Below are 18,070 nucleotides of genomic sequence, written 5' to 3' on the forward strand. Positions count from 1 at the left end.
GACCGAGGAACGGGAGCTCACCCCATCGCGGGGATTCGAACTGCCGACCTTATGTTCGGCAAGTCCTAGGCTCTGTAGTTTAACCCACAGCGCCACCTGCATCCCTGGAATCATAGAATCACAGAATTGAAGAGTTGGAAGGGACCCTGAGGGTCTCTTGTGGACATCCAAGCAAGCTGAAGATTCAGGAGCCAAAAGAAAATACTTCTTCACACAGCAGATAATTAAACTTTTGAATTTGCTCCCACGGGCAATGATGGCCACCAACCTGGATGGCCATAAAATACATATTCACTAGCCATGATTGTTATGCTTTTCCTCCACAGATGGTGGCAGTTGACTTCTTAATACAATCGGTGGAAACTGTAGGAAGCCTCACTCAGGTCCTGCTTGGAGGCTTTCTATAAGCATCTGGTTGACCATCATGAGAACAAGTTGCTAGACTAGATGGGCCATTGGTCTGATCCAGCATGATCTTATTTTGAAGCCTTAGAACTGATCATCAGCATCACCATCACCATCAATATAAGATATTTTCTTCTGATGTTTGAAATGTGAGTCCACATTTTTATAAAGCCTTCAGTGAACAGCCAGGAAAGTGGTTCTTCCCACGAGATATATAGAAGAAAACAAGGGAAAGAAATTGATTGCAACTCACTAACACCTAACACAATGCTGTTTATTTTTATACATTGTTTTTTCATACAAAAGTCTCACAAAATGGTTCAAGTTAATCTATACCCATGCCTGTAGACTATAAGCAAACTATTTCATATGCAGGAAGCATCTGTCGATGCTGGAGGGCAGGGGGTGAAGTGAGAAACAATGGTGCAGTTTAAGGAGGAATGATTGACTGCAGGGAAATCAGGAAGTTCAGGCTGGAGGTGAGATCCACAAGTCCCACTTTAAACATTAATTGCAGGGAATCAGAAGTGTAAGGTACTAGTGCTAATGCAAACTCTACAATTCAAGTAATGTATGAAAAGGCTTTGATTATTTTTTTAAGAAAAACGAAGAAGCCATGTCTTATTCAATAGTGCTTGCCGTCAGATGGAATTAAGCTCGGTTAGAAAAGCAGGCTGAGGAGGGTATTTCAGCACTGATGAGAGCAGAGGATAAGCATCAGTCTTGGATCATTACAGCAGACAACCCACTGGCGGTGCAAGGGCCAAACTACACGTGATGCTTATCTGCACGTACTTTGAGAACAAACTTTTTCTTTCACACAATGTCAGGTCAGGATGCAGGAGTGGGGGATGAGATCTATGTGAAGACCCTGGAATGGGGTGGGAGGGATTCACTCCTTCCTGCAATGCAAACTGCATGTGGAGGGACTGTTGCAGATTGGTACTAGAGCCAGGGACAAGGGTTAAAGCCCCCCACAAACATACCAGTTTCCCATTCTAGATCCGTGTCCCCATGCTGCCAATTTGTGATAAACGTGGCGTGCAGTTTGGCTCTTAGCAATAGAAGTAGCAGCAGCAGTACAATATTTGCAGAGCTAAAATATTATGTGATTTGACTGCTACTTTGAGAGCCAACAGGCATTTGCATTAATAAGCAACTATGTGCATTCCACAGCTCAGAATTTAGCTATCATTCCTTTCTGCCTGGATTAAAAGTTATGTGAAACCTGACAGGCTGCAGAGGCTTTAATTTAAAATAGTTCAGTAAAGGACCATATTATTCCACAAATCTGAATTTTTGCTATACAAAAGCATCGCTAAGGGTTTTCACCAGTGAGGCCTAATGAAGTGTGATGTCACAACAGCAGCCTTACTAAAACTTAGGATGAGACATAGTCTCATGCTTTTTGTTCATGAAAACCTCCTATCTCTTCTCAAAACTATTTTAAGAGAAGGAGAAGAAGCAGAAAAAGTCAGCGAACGCAGAGCATGTAGGGCTCCAATGGGTGGGGGGTCATGGCTTACGGACATGGCCCATTTCCTTGGAGATAGCTGTGAAGAGTTATTTTATTTTGGCAAGTCAGAAGGGCGAGGGCTCTCTGTCAACATGGGACAGGCAATGAGGCAATTTACCGCCTCGTGAAGCCTGTGTAGAATAATGCACTGAAGTCAGAGTCAGTTTTTTATGGAATGTATGACTGGAACAAGAGGCCAGACTATATACGACCCATTAATTTCCCCGCCATCAGTGATATGATGCAATTAGGAATACACCCACAGCACCTGCGTGCATTGTAGCACAGCAGGGCACCTCTGTCAATGACCTTTTCATAGCTCTACACTGTATTTACACAGTCACTAACCAGATTAGGGTTGCTGTGCAGCTGTTTTCGTTCTATTGTTCATGGGTGGCTTTCAAATACTAGCCTTGCCAGGATCCTTGAAACAACAACAGGATGAATCTCCTTCAGGGATACTTCCAACCACATTCTTTCAGTGAAAGGAAGCGGTGTTTTCTGTCTTGCTGTCCTTGAACTCTCAGGCTTTTTATGTCCCCGACTTACCATAAAATGAAACAGATTAATATAATATAATATAATATAATATAATATAATAATATATAAATTGGTCTGCCCCGCCTTTTAATGCACCCACCTTAAGATACAGCAAAGACATTTCAGATCACCAAGAAAACTGGCAAATCTAGAAACAGGCAAAGCCTCTTTTACTTAAAGCTGAAAGTTTGGGCTAGTGTAATGCCTGCACTCTCTTGGGAACAAAAAGTTGTTGTGCCCCAAACAGAAAATGAAAGTTTCACCCATCCAGTCTCCCAACAAAGAGGGGACATAGTGAGCTAAGCTGTGCAGATGTCATCAGTCATGAACCCATCTGAGAATGACTGCTGCTGAAGCAACATCTGAGGCTGGATCTCACATGGCCCTGTCCAGGGTACCCTGGCCTTGCCTCTGCTGAAGTCAGTGATCACAACAGAACACACAGAGAGACCTTCACCCTCCATCTAGGCAAGCAAGAGGCATGACCACATACAAGGACACATTCCAGCCAGGCAAAGGTAGTCAAGGAGAGTGCAGAGCAGGGCCGGTGAGGAATGCCACCTGGAGGGTTGGGCAAAGAGAACTGAAAGGCTACATTTGGACCCTAGAACTGAGGGTCTGTACCTCTGCTGTATATGTTTCCCACTATGTTCAATGGTGCCGACTCCAAGGTAAGTGCCATAGGATTTCGGCCTTGATAGGTTTGATTAATTGGTTAATCCTGCCAATCAAAATGCTGCCCTCACATTTCCTGGCTGGTGTGGCTGATTTACTTCTATTCTTCCTTGCCTTCATAGTTTTTCTTACAGTATCTGACTTTTCTGACATAGGAAATAAAACTGCACAGAAGACATATACTGTATATTATTTCAAGATGTCAGTTCTGCTCCTTGCGAATGATCCAGCATTCCAGGCCACACAATGGCTGGCATTGTTATGACTTCATATTCATATTGTTGGGGTGTTAATGCATTGTTGTACATTTGGCCATCTTGATTGCAAGGAACAAGGCCAGAGGGGGAAACATGGCAGAGCAGATCTCTGATAGCCAAAAGTTTTACATCAAATAATTTACTAAGAAGCCATGTACCTTTTACAAATTATTCTGAATAATATTTTAATTTTTAATTTTTGGTAAAAATAAAAAGAAAGAAAGAAAGAAAGAAAGAAAGAAAGAAAGAAATGATTTTTACCTCTGAAATGATTAGAGGCACTCTCTAATGACTGTACTTAAAAACATGCAACATGAGACTTCTTCTTTTTTTAAAGATTCCCCTGCAATAGGATCTCTGAGCCAGAAAATCTTGGGCTTGATTCCCATGCTGAGTGTACACATTTCCTCTTTGGCAACAGGCAGTGCATCTTAACCTGTCTTGATTGCTTTAATGTCCTGAGGGAGCGCTTCTTATTTAATTAAGAATTAATTTCCTCTATTTAGCCATTTTGGGTCCAGTTCATATGCAATCAAATAGCATAAGATCTACAGTCTGATAAATCATAGCTCTCAGGTAAGGCCCCAAGAGTTCAGATGTTTATCAATACATTGCAACCCTGTAAAATATGACTGGAAACCAGGCCAAAATCAGACTTGCTGATGAAATTTCCAGTGTTTCCTATTTTGGTTAAGAATCTTAAATGTCACTCAGACTGTTCCCTACTCTTCCAAGGACATGGCAATTTGCTTTTTCAACTGACACCCTGATTGTAACACTTGATTGAAAACAAAGACTCATTGACTTCTATGAAACATATTGCCAGTTTGCCATATAGGCAAATGGAGGACTACATATGGAGAAGTGAAAGGGAATTATCAGGTACTGATGTCTCAAGGACATCACATTTTTCTTCAAATTTTATCTTAGTCATCAATTATTTGGTGGTAGCAGGATATGTGTACAAAGAGTTGCTGACTTTACAACTCAATGTGTGCAAATGAAGGGTTTTATCTAAAGTAGATCAGTAGTGAAGAGCTGGTTGAAGATAATTGGTATATCTGGTATAATAATCAGAAAAGACTTTAAAGCAATGTGCAAGGCAAAAGTAACATGCCTTAGGCATGGGGTGAATGAATCCATACCGTAGGAGGTCATAAAATGTTTATCAGGCAGCTTCAAGGCAGTGGCGAAGCTTCATGCTCTGGCACCGGTGGCAGAGAGCAGGCGGGAGAGGGACTGGTGTGTGCCCCAGGGGTGTAGCACGCATCCTGGGGGTGAGCGGGGCACCGTCTGCAGGGGCGGGGGGGGCAGCTGCGATGGCACCCTGAGGATCGTGCTGCTGGGGGCGGGGTGCTCCCCCCGCACACCTCTTCCTTCTCCAGTGCTTCAAGATAACTCCAGCTCAAAACTCAACCTCCATTTCACACACCAGTGCCACACCAGTGCCTCTCCTTTCCTGAGCTTGTGGAATAGGAGCCGCTGTAATGCTTTGAACCCCTCCATTGTAGGCTGAGGTATAAATGTGTAAATAACCATATATCATAAAGACACCACAGTCTCCACTGTGCCTCATTTCCAAGGGAAACACAAACCCTGGTTAAGCGCCTGAAACCCCTGGACTCTTGTACTGCTCGGAGCGTGCAACAATATGTTGTGCTCCAAACTCCCATGAGCCCCAGCCAGCATGGCAAATGGTCAGAAGTGATGGGAGTCAAAGTCCAACAGCATCCAGAGACCTCCATGTTGGCTATGAATGATTTTAAAAGACTCACAAAAAGAAAGGGCACTCAACTGTTAAACCACGCTCAACTGATTTTGTGAGGAGACTAACTCAGAGGAGGTATTCTCAGCTGAAATAAGTGCCTGCTGTACAAAGGGGCGGGGGAGGATTTTACCTTCCCATTGGCTCATCTTCTCCATTCCCAGCATTGTGCTGACTGCCGCACTGTGTCACAAATCCGTCCCACAAGGCACAACACAGCTGCAACAGCAGCAACAGCTTAAAGGTTTGCAAGGCAGGAGGCAAACATCTAATAGAGTTTTCTAAAGCTTTGGAGTGAAGCTCCCACTGTACACATCCAGTGGTCATTGTTATCCAGGTGTTATTCTTATAACCAAAACCATTCCAAGTATTGATTTCGAAAAGACTCACTATGCCAATGAAGGGCGGGGAAAGGAATCACATCATGATCAACCTAAATTCAATAATATTCCATATTTATGTTGAAAGTCATAATTAGGCCCCTTTTCTCCATCCTTATTTGTTCAGCTGTCACAGGGGTCAAGAGGCATTTGATGCCATCAGGAAAATAACAGAAAGAGGAATCTTGGAGTTACAGATGTAATGCAGCCCCTAGCTACTAAAGAAAATAAATGAAGGCTGGAATTTAACATCCTCTTTGTTGGCTTGAAGTAATTGTAGAAGGTTCTTGGAAAGGTCATTTCACTTAAAGGGAAAAAACCCCATTTCAGAACCATTTTCCCCTCCAGAAATTCCAGTTATCTTTGTAAACACCATCAGTCTTCTCCCACAAAGGGTTCATTCCCAGTTTTGGCTTATCTCTGCAATCCACCACTCAGGTGAAGTGTGTATACTCTACAGGCACTCAGGAGTAATTGATTCTTGCGCCTTTTCAATCCAGACATCTTAAATGGGAGTAAAACTCAACCATTACAAGAACCCATGTTTTTTGTAGTATGGCTATAAGAATGCTGCTGATTGCTTTTGCTCCCCCTGTATTTTAAAGATCAAGCTGGAAGTGTGATTTTTGTACACCTAGGCTATAAAACCTTATCACATCAGAGACAAAGGTTCAGCATAGTCCTCTCCTTGCTATTTTAGTTACTACCTGGAGAGAATTCTCCATGCATAGGAACATTCAAAATTGTTTTCAAAGTGGTACATTTAATTTTAGTAACTCCAAACACTTCCACCTCAATCTGATGCATGTGTAAATTCAGCTGAACTGTTGAAAAGGCTACTCTGATAAAGATCAGCAAAATGCATTGGGAAATAGTAAATAAATATGGAACCTTATTAGTTTTGCTATTGCATTTTTATTTTCTGGTTTTCTTTTGGAGGGTGGTTCATTCCCCTCTTTGTCTGGTCACCTGTATGCAATCCCAGCACATTATTGCTTGTGCTGTGATATTACACATCCTTAAATTATCTCTTGAAACATGTCATGAAGGAGTGACTTTGATCCAATGCCGTGGCAACAACCTAAATCATTAAACTTGGCCAGATCACAAAATCTAGACCTGTTTGACTACTTGGCCTACAAAGTGGAATTTTTATTCAAAGGCCACTTTGATGAAGTGAGCTCCATCAGCAATGTTCCCATGACACGGAATGTCTGATATAATGAAATATAACTGAATACAAAGTTCAGTTGAGCCTGCCACTAGCATCCTATGGTTTGGCTTTGTGGAAAGCAGTAAGTGGGTGGCATTCCACTAAGCTTTACTCAGAGTAGCCTAAGGTTAATTAATTTCAGTAGGTCTACCTTAAGTCAAACTTAGCTTAGTACAACCCAGAATGTCTGGTAGCCTGGAAAGCTACCTCTGGAAACCCCTCTCTTTGCCTGCTTGGCACCAAGATGTTCAAAATGCAGGGAAAGGAGGACAATTCACTCACCTTCCTAGCAGTTCTTCTAGGAAGAAAGGGTAGAGTGCAAGGACACACTCTAAAACGTATATACCCAAACACAGTGCACACTTCAAAACACTTCCATTCCCAAGCTTTTTTTATGCCTGTATGGTTTGTGGTGAAGTTTTACAGCTGCAAATGCAGTACAGTGTAGATGGTCTGTTCCTCTTTGTAATGTAGGTTTTCATCTCACCTTCCAGCCCACCTGGGTCCTCCTGATGACTAACAGCATAAGAACGTAAAAGATAACAGTCACATTGAAAAAAATAACACCAAATAAAATAGTATGAAACTTTTTTAAAAGAATACTAATATACATATAAAACTCTCTGAATCCCAATGATAAAACACATTTTGAAAAATGAAGCTACAATGAGAAGTTATCTGAAGAAAACTTCAGCGCTCACAGAAACACATTGCCAGCCCAAGAGATGCAAAGCAAATCAAGTTATCAAGAGCACTAAATAAAACCTGACAATCCATCAAGGGACTGGGAAGTAAACCTTCAGCTGACATATTTCCTCTGCTTTTCTGCTTTGAGGGAGACCAAATGAAGTTCCTTCCAGTCCATTAAACTCTGCTTGCTAAGAACATTGTCTTGGTTGGTTTGTTGAATCTATTGATTGGCTTCCTACAACTCATCAGGAAAAAAACAACTCTCTGACCTAAAATAACTTTGCATTTTAGGATCTTCTTTGCTAGAGACACTGCTAGCTGTAGCTCTATCACCAGTGTCATCTTCCTTCTGGTAGCAGTGCTGGACCTCAAAGGAAAGGGTGTTGCGGAACACCAAAGACTCACATGAAAAGTGACTGAGGACAGCCAGAAAGAAAAGAAGCCCGAAAGTGGCCATAGTTGTCATGCAGTAATTTTGACATAGTGTTTCTAAGGTGGTTCCCCCATACTCTCAGAAGGCTTGAGGGGGATTTTGAGGCTCCATACATTGGCCTTGCTGGAATTACCTGCAGTTCAGCTCTTCCCCTTACAGACCAGACTCCACACGACTTGCTTTTCCAACTTGCAGCTGTCAGAAGATGGAGACAGACAGCAAGGCTCTCACTCCTTCTCTGACCAGCCTGCACGCCTATATGCTGACATACATTTCATGTTTCATCATTTTTATTCTAATTTATGCAATGTGATGATGGAAATGTTTCTCTCCTTCCTTTTGTTTTCACAGCTTTCATTCAAATTGGAAGACATTCTGACAGGGATATAATTTATCCTTTGTATGGTTTTAGGCAATTAATAGGATGGCCATATGTCCTACTTTACAGTGCATACAAGTGTAAAATAAACCATATATATTAAAACACTGCAGTCTCTGACATGCCTGAATTCCCAACAGAAACATGCCTGGAAACCCCTGGAATGTTGCTACCACTCGGCAGAGATTTGGGGTGGTGCACAACCACTGTTGCAATACTTACACCAACTGCTTTTCTTCCAGGCAGCCTGAAAATGCATGCAGGGCTCTCTGGCTCAGGCCTAGATCAGTTCATAATTCAGGAAGGGGGGGGGGTGACATGGTGCCATCTAAATATTTTGGACTACAAATCCCACCATCTCTTGTCAGCATGGACAATGGTCAGGGATGATGGGAGCTGTAGTCCAGCAACATCCAGCTGTACGCATCACACTAGCTACTCTTGTACATAAGTGACCACATCAAAACATATAATCAACTTAAAATTTCTCACAGAATGTACCTTTTCTTCTTCTTAGAAACACTCTGCAAATGAGATCACGCATGGTGTGGAATGCTTTAACTTAACTCTTTCATTAACTGGCCTAAAATCTATAAGGCTTTCCTGCGCTTCTGAATATCACATGAGAAAGAGCTTTCCCTTTTTGTTTTGTTTTAGTAGGAGAATGTTCTTTGCGTACCTTTCCAACAGTGTCCCTGTAGCTTATTCTTCTTGCATGCCAAGAAGCTTTTGGTTTTTTACATTTTTTACATTTAACAACAGCCCAAGAAGCAGCAGCACAAATTGCTTCTGAAACTCTCCTGAGTTTTATTTTTTAAGTTTGCCATGTAGCATGGGGAGCTGCCTTTCAACAACACAAGGGAAAGCTCCCTTTGGAAGCATAGAATTACTTTCACAGTTTTTTGGTTCTGGGCAATGGAGGAGGTCACTGTTCCCCACCCCTGGTGTCTTAAGAAGAATATTTTGGTAGAAAGCTATCAAAATACCATTGCATATGACCATCCACATTCAGTGCCAGAAGGCCCTGCTCCAGATGTTGGGGTGGTGGATGCTGGGGGTCCTGCCAGGGTGCATTTACCCCAGCAAATGTCCCAGGATGCCAGGGGCTTATGCTAGACTTGGGTGCCAGCTTCCCTGCAATGAATGAGAGCTATGTAAGAGCACTGCACCGATATTAATCTAACTGATTTGCAAGATTTTCTATGCTGCCAACATAAGAAAAAAATACAATGTTGGTAAATAGCAACCGTGAAATCACATTTATAAAACAAGTACAAATGAGTACACCATGAACCAGTGAAGACATCATCATAGCTGGATCATCCCTCAAGGAAAGCCTCGTCAGTCAGCGCAGACTTTAAAAGGAAATGAAAGAGATTTTCAATTCTGTACAAAGTTTATCTGTAGTTTTGAAGCCTCCACAAAGTTGCCTGGGCTTATGCAATGGCAAAGGGAGAGAGGGATTGTTTTTAGGGGGGAAAGCACCGCCTATAGCATCCACTAAAATATGCTCCAGAGAGTTGGGGAAACCTCCAGAGCAGATCTGAGTGGGACACATGCTGGGGAATGCCAGGCAGAAGTCCTGCAAAGTCATGGGCATGTTGCCTCCTTACAAAACTTTTGAAAGTGAGTTTTAAAAGATTTTGAGGTGACTGAAAAGATGCTGAGGGAAAAGAGAGGTGGTGGAGAAGTTGCTCAGAACAAAGTGTGGCTAAAGTGAGTGGGCCAAAATCATCAGTAATTTGAAAAACAGGAACATGAGGTAACAATCATGGCCGGAAAAGTGTAGACTAAGGATGAGCAAAAGCAATGCATAGAACCTGAAGACAGAAACTATTGTGTGCTTGGCAGAAAAGGAGGCAACAGGTAAGGAAGGGTTAGAACAGAGTCTGACTGCAGAATCCTGCCAACTGCTGCACAGCAAGCCAAAAAGATTAAGCCAGAGCAATAAAGGTGACTGGACTTCACATATTAATTTGAATTACCAACTACATAACCAATCTGGCTGCAAACTTCTAGCACTCATGGTTGTCATTAGCATATCTTTGCATGACAAATAATATTAATAACTTTAACTTTTTTGTTTATGCTTTCTTCTATAGTTTGTCTTTTCAAATGTAAAGTGTGTTGTTGTTGTTGTTGTTATAAGAAATGGATAATTGAGCAGTTCAATTAATAGTAAAATCCCAATTGTACAATGGATGTCTAGAGTTGTTTCGCTCTGTAAATTCACACAAGCAAATTGATATATGTTTAAGTGGCCAAGGCTACAAATATGATTTAAAATATCATTATAATTCTCCAGTTTCTGAATTTGAAGCTCCCAAAACCCAGTGAAAATTGAATATACCCAGTTTTGCACATTGGACTGTTTTCATGTTTACCAGTATAGATTCTATACATTGCTTAGGCAAACACAATGTATAGCGGTGTTTGGTCTCATTTCATGTCAGAATTGTCAACAATCTTGAAAATATGGGTAGTAAAGCTAATAAATAATTAGAATGAATTTGCTACTATGAAAGCACAAAATATGTTGTTTATATGCTTGTGAAAAACTAGAAATGTGTTTTTATTGACAGAATGAATTATATCAATATTAGAACTTCCAAAGCTTCTGCTGTACCACATGCTTGTTTGTGCTTGATAGAAAGAGAAAAATAATTTGCTAGTTATCACACTGTTAAATACATGAGCATAGTTAGCAGCTCATGATGTACATTGCAACATTCAGTAAGACAGTAGGATTGTGTTGGCATTTTTTTATATATAAATGTGTGCAGCTTGAGGATACTGTATGGGCAAGATTTCTGGAGGTGTGTGGCCCACCACATGCATTCTCAATCCTTGCCCTTTCTGGCTTATTTTGTCAGATCTAAACTGAGGTGCTTGGTCACTGAGGTAATAAGGAAAGGTGAAGTCTTGGCAACTTTGAAACAGGTCACAGGAAAACTTCTTCTTTAATAAACCCTGGTGTCATACTTCATTTGTGTGCTGGAGCCTACAATGTCTAGCTTTTAAAAACAGGGGATATAGAAGTGCAGCAGGTATATAGAACACAGCCAGTCTTGGCTCATTAGAGAGACTGGTTATCATATTATTTGCCTTTTGGAAAATTAGCATAAATGGATGGAGTGCAGTAAAGCCACTTCAGACAGATTGTTTGGGAAAGCCACCAGAAAAGAAAGCAAACATTTTGAATTCGCACAATCTAACTTTGAAATACGGCTTTTAAGGAGATAGCAGTATATAAATTTTCACTTGTGCTTAAATTATGATACTTTTTTACCCTGTGCAGAAGAGAAGAGACATGACAGAAACACAGCAATTCACATTACCAAAAAATATCCAATTGGCACCAACGAGAGGTTTCCCACCCCCTTATTAATTGCCATGTGTGGAAGCAGGTGATTTTACTTGAGATCACGTCTGGTGTGGGAAGGGTTAAACCTCATCTCCTCACACATCATGGTGCCAATGATAATTGCTCCCTTGCCCCGAATGCACCTAGTGTTTAAATAATAATAATAGTAGCACAACCTGGGTTGCCATATGTCCTCTTTTTCCAGGACATGTCCTCTTTTTCATGGGTATGTAAAATGAGAGTTGTCTTAGTGATCCATAGTTAAAAGTAGAAGTCAGCAAATTGTCCTCTGTTTTGCTCTTCAAAATATGGCAATTAGACCTTCAATGGTCTTATGGGAGGCCCTCTTTAGAGGCAACACCAATTATTGAAATTATAGTGATACCTTGGGTTACATATGCTTCAGGTTACATACGCTTCAGGTTACATACGCTTCAGGTTACAGACTCCGCTAACCCAGAAATAGTACCTCGGGTTAAGAACTTTGCATCAGGATGAGAACAGAAATCGTGCAGCGGCCGCGCAGCGGCAGCAGGAGGCCCCATTAGCTAAAGCGGTGCTTCAGGTTAAGAACAGTTTCAGGTTAAGAACGTACCTCCGGAACGAATTAAGTACTTAATCTGAGGTACCACTGTACTTCAAAATATGGTAGGCCATATTTTGCTGCCTGTATGATCACTGCAGATGGTGACAGCAGCCACAAAATTAAAAGATGCCTGCTTCTTGGGAGAAAAGCAATGACAAACCTAGACAGCATCTTAAAAAGCAGAGACATCACCTTGCCAACAAAGGTCCGTATAGTTAAAGCTATGGTTTTACCAGTAGTGATGTATGGAAGTGAGAGCTGGACCATCAAGAAGGCTGATCGCCAAAGAATTGATGCTTTTGAATTATGGTGCTGGAGGAGACTCTTGAGAGTCCCATGGACTGCAAGAAGACCAAACCTCTCCATTCTTAAGGAAATCAGCTCTGAGTGCTCACTGGAAGGACAGATCCTGAAGCTGAGGCTCCAATACTTTGGCCACCTCATGAGAAGAGAAGACTCCCTGGAAAAGACCCTGATGTTGGGAAAGATCACAAGGAGAAGGGGACGACAGAGGACGAGATGGTTGGACAGTGTTCTCGAAGCTACCAGCATGAGTTTGACCAAACTGCGGGAGGCAGTGAAAGACAGGAGTGCCTGGTGTGCTCTGGTCCATGGGGTCACAAAGAGTCGGACACGACTAAACAACAAAAATGGCACCACTTGATAAAAGATGAAATTAAGGAAGTCTATGGGCCTATTCAGGCATTCAGACCTCTTGCATTGTGAATTTTGTGAGGAGAAAAGTGGGGCCATGCTGATTGCAGCCCACCTGCATCTGTGTGCCGCAGCTGAGTGGGAGATCTGAAGCAAGGTGCCTTCTCCACTTGTCGGCAGAAGTCTAAACCAGGCAGGGAGCTTCAGACCTTTCCTCACCAGGCATGTGGATAGTGCAGCATGGGCGGGGGGGGGGGGCGGGGGGGGAGTAGAACCATCAGGGATATGTCTGTGGGGATGAGGGCAGTGAGCATGGCCCCTCTGCTCCCTTCATAGGGATCGTAACTTATTGCTATAAAATATTAGCACATAATTGTGCTTTAAAAAGGCTATGTAAGCAGCTGTCTTCATTCTATTGTTTTCAACGCCTCCTGAAACAAACCAACCCAGACTTGAATGCAAGTTTGTTCATATTTTCCAAACAGTTGATTTCATCTATATTTTGATAATTTTTTTGTCTGCCCTTTTATCATCATTTTGAACGACTGTTTTGCACTATTATGTAAACTCCTTAGATATTGTTTTGTTAAATGGTATATAAATCTTGCTGAATAAATCTGTATGACACATTGTGGTGGTGGTGTTCTTACCAGCAATTTAAAAATACAATATTAAATCGGTTTAAAACAAACAATAGTATTCTTTACATAACTCACCTTGATTTATGTCACCATCACTTAGTCTTGAAAGGCTTCCCTCCATAATTTTCTTTACCATGTTTGAATGCCTGATTCTAAGAAATGAGGGGTAAAATTTGGGATCAAAGTTAAATTGGTTTTGTGACATTAGTTCACTTTTACTGGTAAATAGGCCTCATTATGGAGATTTTGCCCTGCAGACTTTCAGCAACTAATTTCTGTTTCTTTTCTTTTTTCTTTTAGGGCAGCTGGCAAATAATATGCCGAAAAAGAGCAGTGTTCCCAAGACTTCAGAAAGGGAATTTCCATCCCGTGGTAACAAAAATGATGTAAACTGCAGTTCTTAAGAAATATATTAAGACTAATGCTTTCAAAAATGGGGACACGTCATTTTTAATCATTTGGGCATTATTGCAGTTCAGCTTTCTATCTTGACTTATGGGCAAGTTCTCAGGGTGAAAAGCCTCATAGTATGCAATTCCATTGGAATCCTGTTTAATGAAAGCTTCAGTGTTCATTCAAACAGAGGAACACTGATACAGTCATCATGACACCATTTTTAGCAGAGCCACTCATTTACTAAAAGAGGTTATTTTTAAGAAAATGTACCAAATGTACCAAAATGCTTATAGGAAGAGAGAGCAGTTTGTTGTTTGAAACTGACTTAGAAATACAATGTTAAAAAAATTAAAATTAAAATGGTGTCTAAAAGCAATAAAATCCAGTAGCAATAAAAGAAAAGAAAACAGTAAAAAAAATCAATGTACAGTCAAGAATCTATCCCAACATCTTGCTGGAAAAGGGTTACCTTGGCCAGGCACCTGAAGGTCATCAAGAAATGAACAAAGGCATCCCTTGGGAGGACGTTCCATTGCTATGGTACCATCACAGAGGAAGAAGCCTTTTCCTGCTTCACTTAACATTGTGACTTCAAATGCAGAGTGGGCACGATTTAATTCAGCAAGGAAGGAACTAAGCATGAGCATAGCTCTGCCACCGAAATAAATTTGGTTGAAAATTACTTCACTTGGGATGGATGGATCATGCATGCCTATACTTTGTATTGCCTTGAAACTGGTTATATACAAAACAAGAGAATGAGGAATTGTTACAGTATCGCCTCCTACCAAAAAAAAAAAAAAAGTCCAGTGGTTCTGTTCTTTAGAAGTCAGGAATTTCCCCTTCTCCCCCTCTTGTTTTCTAGGAATCACAAGACTTTGGGTTGTGGTTTTTAGGAGGAGGAAGCAATCCTAGCAAGACAGCTGCCTGTTTCATGACTCTGATGCACGGCACTAGATCATGTGCTGCTTGAACCTATTTCTACAGTGCTCTGCATTAAAATTTTAATATCCTGTGCCAAAAATTAAAAATGCTTGAAAATGAATAGTATTTAGGTCAATTAGAAACAACTTTTCCCCAAAATCAAACAAACCACAAACAAAGAAACAGTGTATGTACACTGTACTCCAAATGCATTGATGTGAATTCATTTTCCTCGGCCAACCACATATTAGAGCCTGCTGAATAAGCAGTAGACTTTTATCATTGCCTTCTTTGGATGGAACTAAGCATTACACTTAAATGCATAGAACTAAATCTGCATGGCAACTTTTGTTCAAGAAAGGGAGGCTGGGGAAGGTACCCCACTTTGAGGGACCTTTCGATTGAAAGGTGGTCTGGAAGTGACCTAGGTAAAGAAATAAGATTTGGAACTGGGAATGTGTGTATATGTTTCTTCATCTGCTACTTCCTTCTGTCTTCCCCACCCCGTGCTATATCAACAAACAGGTCACAGCTAGAGGTTTGTGAACTGAAACATCTCTCTAGAACACTATGGGAGGTTGGAGAAGACTTAATGGGTGGGGAAGGGTTAAGTATCCCCCCCACGCACATGCACACTTATTTTCTCCAAAATTAAAAAGGAGGGAGAAAACAGCCTTTTTCTAACAAAAGCAGTGATTCAAGTTTTGATACCTACCTTTGCAAGTAATGTTTAGTTCTGACTCAAGCAAGGCTCAAAAAACTGTTACTGCTTTTTGCCTAGAACGAGCAACTGTTTACATTCTGGAGCATGCTGAAGAGAAGGAATCAGAGTCTGTCCATGAGACCAAGAGCCTTAGAGCCAAATCATATATTAGCTTTCTAATTATACCCTCTGAGATGAATTTAATAATGACAAAGGCTGGAGGTCATGTTGGCTACAAACTACTCAGAGTTAGACGTACTTAAGCTCATTGAACTCAGAGTAGGGCATGCTTAACTATGTGAAGGATGGTGGCCATGACATTGTTTTCGCAGTTTTGGATGATTTCCACAAATCACAAACTGCCTGCCTCCAGAGAATGTGTCTTGTGTAGCATGTACAAATACGAAGCAGAAGCAGAAGAAGCAGTTCCTGAGACTGAAGGCCACCACCTCCCCACAGCTGCCTAAGTCCTTCCTCTCCAGAGTTCCCCCCCCCAAAAAAAATCCACCAAACTCTTCTCTTCCCTTTTCAAGCCTCTTATGGATCTGGGAGACAAGCAGGAGGAGAGCTTGTCACAAAAGGAGGAGGAGCCACCCATGACTCTTCACCAGCCTCATCCCATTCTCCTGCTTCAGCTTCTGCCTCTGATTCTGGACTTCTCTCTGCCACAAACTCTCCCAGCTCACTATGCTCTGTTACCTTTTCTGCTTCCAACACCTCCACCTCCCAGTCTGCTCCCTCTTCTCCCTCTTCATTGTCCCACCACCAATCTGTGGGGTCTGAGCCTTCTTCCCTTCGGGGTTCCCCACCTGGTTCTTCCCACCATTCTGCTTCCGACCATTCCATGGTGCAGTCTTATCCTTTTCCCTTTTCCACATCAAACATACAATTCCTTCCCTTTAAAACTCTCCATGGCCTTATCCCTCTTAGCCTTTCTGCCCTTGGCTTCCGATATATTCATTTCTGTGATTTTGGTATCCTTCAGCATTAACTGTCCTCAGACCCACTGCTCTCAAAATCTCTAGTCACAACCCAACTTCAGATTGTAAGCACTTTGGGGCAGGGACCTTACAAATTGTAACCAGGGGTCTTTGAGACAGAAACATTTTCATAATGGGCTGCAAGTGGATTGATGGTACTATTTAAATAAACTGTGCTATCGTATGCCGTAATAATTGCTCCAACAGGGCATCCTGGTGTAATCTGTCCCTATGGTGCAGGACGCATTTAAATGGATGGTACAGAAGAGCAAAGCTGGGCAGATTTGAAGGCTAAAGCTGGGAACTGCATTAATTACATACTGTCTCTGCTTGAGTTAAATCAGTGCCTTTGCTAGCCTATCATCAGGCACTTTTTACATCTAGAAGGCGAGACTTGCCGTTATTTCTGCAGATGCTCTGAATGTGCACTGATCCTCTTCTGCTACAGCTTTTGTTTTCAGCCCCCCCCCTTTTCTTTTTCAATGGTTGCCATAGAATCTCTCAATTATCATATGAAAGGCACGCGCACGCACACACACACACAATCCCACAAAAGCCTGTTGCCAAAGCCTCGGACAATTTTATTGTATTATTTTCATGTAGAAAGAGGAGGGGCCCCTGAAGGAAAATAATTGGTGAGGCTGATGCTAATTCTCCACCTAACTTAGAAGATTGTGATGATGTTGATTACTATTATTTATTCTTTTAAATGTGTGAATTCAAATCTTACTTGATTCCTCCTGATCAGCTGTGTCATAGCTATTATGGGAAATTAATTCACTGAAATACATTTTAATTGCTCTGTGAGTCATGGGACAGACATGCATTTTTCTCACGTTAATGCATTATGCACACAGCTCCAGTTAGAGCTTGCCTGATTTTCACTGAATGTTTCAATTATCAGTTCCCATACCCTCTTGGCGATTGGGGGGGGGGCACACAGCCAGGAAATGGTTAATAAAAGTCCTCTTTGGTATTATTGTTTCAGGACAACTGGCTGCTATTATTTAGGAGTAGTGGCTGTACATTATTGGGGGGGGGGGGAATATTCAGAGAGTCCAAAAAGCAACTGAACTTTCTTTTTCCTATATATGTAAAAGGAGTTCCTGTGCCCATAAGTTTTTGGGTTTTTTAATGGATTGGCTCTTGATGTTGCTTTTGAAATAACACATAATCATCAACATCATAATTGCCGGTCAAGGTCCAACTTAAGCACTTTTAAGTTGAATCTAGCCATCCATTTTAAAGGCTACATTTCAGGCAACATATGCAACAGGGTAATGCTGTAAGAAAATCAAACTATTGTAAAGTCACTATAAAACAGCAACCGGAACTTTTCCATCAAAGTTCACATGAAACATTTTCAAACAGCTCTGAAATCTGAAAACAAAAAGTTAAGCAAAAACCTCACCTGCTGCTTGGCCCAAGGAGAGGCCCAGAAAGGCGAGTGCTAAGACTCACTTAAAAGCCTGTATCATAGAGGCCATTTGTCATTGGGTTTGAAGGGTGCTTCTTAACTGCGAGGCCACCTTGTAATTTTAATAATATCCTTTTATATTGTCACTACTG

General features: G+C 41.5%; 1 long non-coding RNA gene across 1 annotated transcript in view; it reads right to left on the reverse strand.

Moving 5' to 3' along the window:
* The window catches only part of LOC308583084, a 33,769-nt gene extending 19,075 nt beyond the window's left edge, over nt 1–14,694 (reverse strand). The window contains exons 1-2 of the long non-coding RNA XR_014006040.1: nt 14,364–14,694; nt 13,574–13,650 (exon numbers count right to left, since the gene is read on the reverse strand). This is a non-coding gene — a long non-coding RNA (uncharacterized lncRNA). The remainder of the gene's footprint in view (nt 1–13,573; nt 13,651–14,363) is intronic.
* Nucleotides 14,695–18,070: the final 3,376 nt, after the last annotated feature.

The sequence above is a fragment of the Podarcis bocagei genome (assembly GCF_964188305.1).
Source record: "Podarcis bocagei genome assembly, chromosome: 3".
Classification (NCBI taxonomy): domain Eukaryota; kingdom Metazoa; phylum Chordata; class Lepidosauria; order Squamata; family Lacertidae; genus Podarcis; species Podarcis bocagei.